The sequence below is a fragment of the Berghia stephanieae genome, chromosome 11, assembly GCF_034508935.2.
Source record: "Berghia stephanieae isolate SIO BIC M18660-M18661 chromosome 11, UCSD_Bste_1.3, whole genome shotgun sequence".
Classification (NCBI taxonomy): Eukaryota; Metazoa; Mollusca; class Gastropoda; order Nudibranchia; family Aeolidiidae; genus Berghia; species Berghia stephanieae.
Genome location: NC_088370.1, coordinates 16,387,873 through 16,394,771, shown reverse-complemented (window position 1 = coordinate 16,394,771; position 6,899 = coordinate 16,387,873). Strand labels below are relative to the sequence as shown.

Sequence of the window (6,899 nt, the reverse complement as noted above, 5' to 3'; positions counted from 1 at the left end):
TCTGCAGAACTAATAGTGAGCTTTAAAAATGAGCTTTTATATAGCGCAAAAATATCCACTAAATGCGCTCAAAGCGTTTTACATGGGGGGCCTGGCCAACAGCGACATTTAACATTAATTTAGGACGGGACATGATGCCTGTTAGGCGATGTTACAATCTTTTTTTCGGAGACAACGCTGTTAACGGTCGGGTACTCATTTTACACATGAGTACAGTGAGAGAATGTGATTAAAGAACCTTTTTTTTTTTTCAAGGACTCAACTATGCTCTGAGCGAGCGAGGCTCGAACCCAGGACCTTCCGATCCGAAAGCGAGTGTTCGAGCCTCGCTCGGTGCATAGTTGAGTCCTTGACAAATTCTCTTTACGCACATTGTCTCACCGTACTCAGGTGTAAAATGAGTTGACAGCGTTGTCTCTGTCCAAAAAAAAAAATGTAATACCACCTAACAGGCGTCATGTCTCGTTCTACACGTTACGTGTAGCTGTTGGTCAGAGACCCTTGTAAAGCGCTTGGAGCACGGTTAGTGGATATCTCGCTAAGTTTTAACTCAGGGAAAGAGGGATATGGGGGGGGGGGGGGGTAGGTGGATGGGTTGAAAAGGGAGTGGAGGGGGGGGGGGGGGGTGATGTCGTCTAACCCTGGCCATCATCATCATCATCATCATCATCATCATCATCATCATCATCATCATCATCATCATCATCATCATTGTCATCATCATCATCATCATCATCATCATCATCATCATCGAAAGGTACCGAGTTCGATCACTCGCCGCTGCACTAAGTGGACTTGAGCAAGTCACCTCTCGCCCTAGCTCAATTTGCGGCGCTGCACTGCGGCTGACGCCTGGGTTATTCCAGTCTTCCCTTGAAATAGACCCTAAAGACAAATTTCCCCTATGGGATGAATAAAGGGAATTTTTTTATTATTATCATCATCATCATCATCATCATCATCATCATCATCATCATCATCATCATCATCATCATCATCATAATCATCATCATCACCATCATTATCTTTTTTATAATAAATCAAATTATACAAGCATCAACGTTAATAATTGACGTCCTTACCTGAATATACTCCAAGGGGACATAAGCAATGCGATAAGCAGGTCCTCTACCGTTGTTTTCTTTCAAGGATGGATTGAAACAAAAGTTCCAATGTCTAACTCTCTTCTGTGTATGGTACTGTAACAAATAATCCACTCTCAATGGCGATTAAACCCGAGACGCTTTCTTCCGTTTTTGACGTCATAGTTTTTCGAATTTTCGTTTCATGTCATTCCATAACAAAACACTATTTGCTTTCGTTGTCATGGTCATTCAGTTGGAAAGCAAAAGTGAGATTGTGTGAGAAATCAGTTGGCGTTGAAGACTAAGGGGAGTAACTGTATATGTAGATGTAAAAGATCCAGTTAGTTGTTTACATGACTAAACTCCCTTGAATAAAGTAAGGTTGGAATTTGAAACTCTGCAGCTTTAAAACATGAATATTTTTATGTTGATTTGTTCCCTGTTATTGTTTTTATTCAAGTAATCAATAATCAAAATTATATATATAATATATATATATATATATATATATATATATATATATATATATATATATATATATATATATATATATAGATTTACGCACTTCTCCAACTGATTTGAAAAAAAAAACCCAACATAAATTGCTTACTTTTCTCATGATTTTATCTTTGCTCTTTGTTATATTTTTCGGTTTTGGGTTCGTTTTCTTTTCTGGTTGGTTTTAAGTTAATTTAGATAGATAGATGTGCAGACGGTACAGCATTAGTAGCGACAATTTAAGTCCATGCACATTAGACAGCTGATCATGTGATACTACCTTAGAATGAAAGTGAATACTTAAAAAATATTTCCATTGTTGTTTTGTTTTGTTTTGCTTTTTTAAAAATGATGAATCATACAGATAAAATCAGATTTGTAAAGCGCTTTGATCACATTTAGTGGATATTGCGCTATTAAAGAAGCTCCAGCTCAAGCTTAAAAAGTCTGCCAGAGACAGTGCCGGACAAAGCAAAAATTTTAATGTAAAAAAACAGAAACAAAAAACCAAAAAAAAAAAAAAAAAAAGAAGATAACAAAGACCAAAAAAAATAATAATTAAAACACAAACAAAAAGCGCCCCAAAAATCAGCCAGCCCCGACCCAGAACGGAATTTTTTCATTTTAGATGCCATAAAAGTATACATAGTTAAAATCGCCAAGCTAAAATGAATGGAATGGAGGTAACGAGGAAGGGAAGTAACTCATGTAAAGTTATATAACTTGTATATCATGACTTACTTCCCTTGATCCTTCATTATTATTATTATTATTATTATTATTATTATTATTATTATTATTATTATTATTATTATTATTATTATTATTATTATTATTATTATTATTATTATTATTTTATTATTATTATCATCATCATTATATTATTATTATTATTATTATTATTATTATTATTATTATTATTATTATTATTATTATTATTATTATTATTATTATTATTATTATTATCATTATTATTATCATTATTATTATTATTATATTATTATTATTATTATTATTATTATTATTGTCTCAATAAATGTGTTTGCTATTGGTTCACTCCTTTGAATGGTGACTTGAGTAAATATTACAAAACGGAATGGAAAGGGCTGGATTACATATCAGTGTTGTAGCTTATAAGGCTTATAAAGGTCTATATTATTATGTGTTATTTACGAGTTTTGTTCACGCGTAGAAATCACTAAGCCTGGGTTATTCCAGTCTTCCCTTGGAATAGACCCTAAAGACAAATTTCCCCATGGGGATGAACAAAGGGAATTAAAAAAAAAATTTTACATGTAAATAGGGAATAGAAATTGTGACGTATGTAACACCTTCATATCTTCCGGTTCCAAACTCATTGGAAGTGTGTAACTAGTCCTCCGGACAATGAATAAATGGACTATGCATGTGTTTACATATTGAATTACAAGGCGGCATAACTGTGTTTTTTTTAGTAGCAGGATGTATAGGCAGATTATCCGGATTACGGGACGTCAAAGAGCGAGGATGGATGGAGTTTATTGACGGCCAGCTTTATATTTACACTAAAATATAAGATATCAGCATTACGAAACCAGAAGATTAGTTCATGAAGTTATGGTCAGATGTATGGGAAAGTTATACAGCAACTTTTCTCAAATTATTGCATACTTTTTCAACTTGACTAGCGGTAAAAAAATATTTAGAAGTGAAATTAAGCTTTGATATTTCCCGAAGAGGGTTGATTTAATTTTAATCATTTATGATAAGACCTCATTTTTTGATAAAAATTGAGCTTCTAACTAAACTTGTCAATTATCTCAGTTCAAACCTTTTCACCATCCGAATGATTATGTCATTCACTGTAACATATTATAATTGATTTGATTTTAACGTGGTTGTTTTTGAAGTATCTGCAATTTTCGTCACCATATATGACTATTTCTTTTACCTCTCTCCTTACTGACAATTCTCAAAACTTTTACTAAATTTTAGCTTTAATAGCGCAATATCCAATACATGTGCTCAAAGCGCTATACAAGGGGTCCCTGGTCTACAGCAACATTTAACATGTAGGACGGGACATGACGCCTGTTAGGCGATATTACAATTTTTCCGACAATGATAACGCTGTTAACGGCCAGGTACTCATTTTACACCTGAGTACGGTGAGAGAATGTGGGTAAAGAGCCTTTTCCAAGGACTCAACTATGCGCGAGCGCGAGGCTCGAACCCAGGACCTTCCGATCCGAAAGCGAGTGTCATACCACTAGACCACATAGCCGCACTAAATTCTTATATCTACCTACCCAACACATAAATTAAATTATCAAACTCAAATTTGTTCCAGTGAATGACATAATCAGTCGGTTGGTGAAAAGGTTTGAACTGAGATATTGCCAAGTTTAGTTAGAAGGTACATTTTTAAAAATCAAAAATGAGTTCTTGTCATAAATGATTAAATTAACCTTTTTTGTACATCTTCGGGAAATATCAAAGCTTAATTTCACTTCTAAATATTTTTTTTACATCTAGTCAAGTTGAAAAAGTACCAAATTTGAGGAAAGTTCCTGGATACCTTTCCCATACATCTGACCATTACTTCATGAAAAATCATCCGATTTACTTCAAAATAAAGATTAAAATTCTCTATGGAGCATATTCTTTCAGAAAATGCAAACATGCAAATCCAAACTTTTCACCTTCCGACTGATTATGCCATGCACTGACACATTTAAGCTCACAAAGTGCATGTTATACGTTATTTTGTTGAGCAAAACAAGCTTTACAAAACAGTATTAAGTTCTTCTAAATATAACAACACCTTTTCTTTAAGTATTGTGATTTTTAAAAAAAAACAAGCAAATCTAAGTCAGAATAATGTTGGTTGTATTGTAACGGATGTGACGATTTTCCTATAGTTGGTAAGCAGAGGGTTAAAGCGTGCTACGTTTGAAATCACAATTTGATGTTGACAATATTGAAGGGATTTTCTGTTGTGCTTGATTGAATGAAGAGTGGTAATCTGAAAGTATAAGAAAGAGAGGAAATGAGTTAATGTATTTTGTTTATTCAAGGATATAATGTTGATGAGAACGGTAGGGCTGCATGAAACCTGTGATCTTGAAAATACTAACGAAAGAGTGAAGATGGAGAGGCTTCGTATAGGAACGATACATACAATGGACGTTTCGGGTGCAAACCCTTCGTCAGCACAAGAATACACAAATTAACGTGTAAAATAAATAAAATAAAATGCAAAATAACTTGTATCGTCTATAGGCAATGGAGGTTGCAGTATGAATGAAACAGACGATACAAGTTATTTTGCATTTGCTGATGTTGTGCTGACGATGATGATGATATGATGACGATGATGATGATGATGATGATGATGATGATTATGATGATGATGATGGTGATGATGATGAGGATGATGAAGATTATTATGATTATGATAAATATCACGATATTAATATTAATAACATGAATGTAGTTTACCAGGTGACCCAAAAAGTGGAAACCCAAAGAAGAGCTCACTTCAGGGAGAATATATATATATATATATATATATATATATATATATATATATATATATATATATATTATATATGAGTATTGGTGGGTACTCGTACTCACCAGTACAGTGAAAGCCACAGAAACATATGTTTTGGCCACATATAAGTGAGGGATCCCATTTATATATATATATATATATATATATATATATATATATATATATATATATATAAATTAAACAACATGAATTCAAAATCATTATCAATTGACGGATCTGTCTACAGAATATGAATAATTCGTAGTTTTCAGGGGTGCTAAAATACCAGACATTATAACTACGCTTAACAATCCCCAACGTGACCTTAAATCTCTCCTTGCCAGCCATTTTCAGGATTTTCCCCAAAACTTCACCACACCCAACTAACACAGAAATATATATTTTTATCACTCAATCACAATAGCAATAAAGTTCTTGCCATACATAATATCTTTAATAAAACCTGCTCTGCAACACACTTTTCATTTTCTTTAAATGTTATGGTGTACAAAATTTGAATATGAAAAATGTTGGTTGTATCGTAACGAATGTGAAGATTTTCCTACAGTTGGTAAGGAGAGGGGGTTGATACATGTATATAACCGTGACCTTCGTAAAGTTATGGCCTGACACTGACAATAAAAATGACGTCAAAATGCCAGTCTTTTGCCACAAAAGAAAACAAATTGTGAGTTGTATTCAATAGTTCAACCAATGAAATAATTTGTTTCCATAAGCTCTACTAACGACAACTCACTAGGCGATGCAAAAACCAAATAATGACGTCAAACTGCCAGTCTTTTTAGATTTCAGTGTCAGGCTATAGCAACGTGCTACGATATAATGCGCTAGCTCCTTTGTACACTCGCACTGACACTTCTCTTGTACTTTGGAATAACCCAATAAACAAATGTGGCCAGAAATCTCGTCATTCAAATAAAATCGATCCATTTTAATGAGCCACATTTTAGCAAAAACTCTCAAACCTGGGACTTCGCGAAGTAAAGAATGATAAAGCATTAAACCAAAAAAAAAATTATATCGATTTCACTTTATTAAATGTTACAGTGAATAACATAATCAGTCGGATGGTGAAACGGTTTGAACTGAGATATTGTCAGGTTAGAAGGTCAATTGTTATCAAAAATAAGTTCTTGTCATAAATGATTAAATCAATTTTTTGGTACATCTTCTGGAAATATAAAGCTTAATTTCACTTCTAAATATTTTACAGCTGGTCAAGTTGAAAAAAGTATGACATTTGAGAAAAGGTGCTGGATACCTTTCCCATACATCTGACCATAACTTCATGAAAAGTCACCCGATTTACTTCAAATAAAGATTAAAATGCTCTGGGGAGCATATTCTTTCAGAAAATGCAATAAACAAAAAAAATGCCAATCCAAAATGTTCACCTTCCGACTGATTATGTCATGCAATGAAATATAAATAAAGTATGACTGATTACTGTCTAAATCCCCATATCGATATGAGTATACCGGTATTATTAAGTCAGTTAAAATCAGCGTTGCATTATTTTTTATCAGTTATCATTATTTATCATTTATAGCTAGGTGCATTTTTTTATTTACATATAATTTAAATTAATTTTACTTTATTTTATTTTTTTTTACATATTTACTCATATATAAATATATATATATATATATATATATATATATATATATATATATATATATATATATATATGTGTGTGTGTGTGTGTGTGTGTGTATTCATAAATTTGTCTCAAATTATATTCTTTCCTTTTATATTACTTT

At 32.7% G+C, this 6,899-nt stretch overlaps 1 long non-coding RNA gene across 1 annotated transcript in view; it reads right to left on the bottom strand.

Moving 5' to 3' along the window:
- Positions 1-1,089: 1,089 nt before the first annotated feature.
- Positions 1,090-6,899, bottom strand: part of LOC144957280 (uncharacterized) — a 10,022-nt gene continuing 4,212 nt past the window's right edge. The window contains exons 2-3 of the long non-coding RNA XR_013642112.1: positions 4,513-4,587; positions 1,090-1,451 (exon numbers count right to left, since the gene is read on the bottom strand). This is a non-coding gene — a long non-coding RNA (uncharacterized LOC144957280). The remainder of the gene's footprint in view (positions 1,452-4,512; positions 4,588-6,899) is intronic.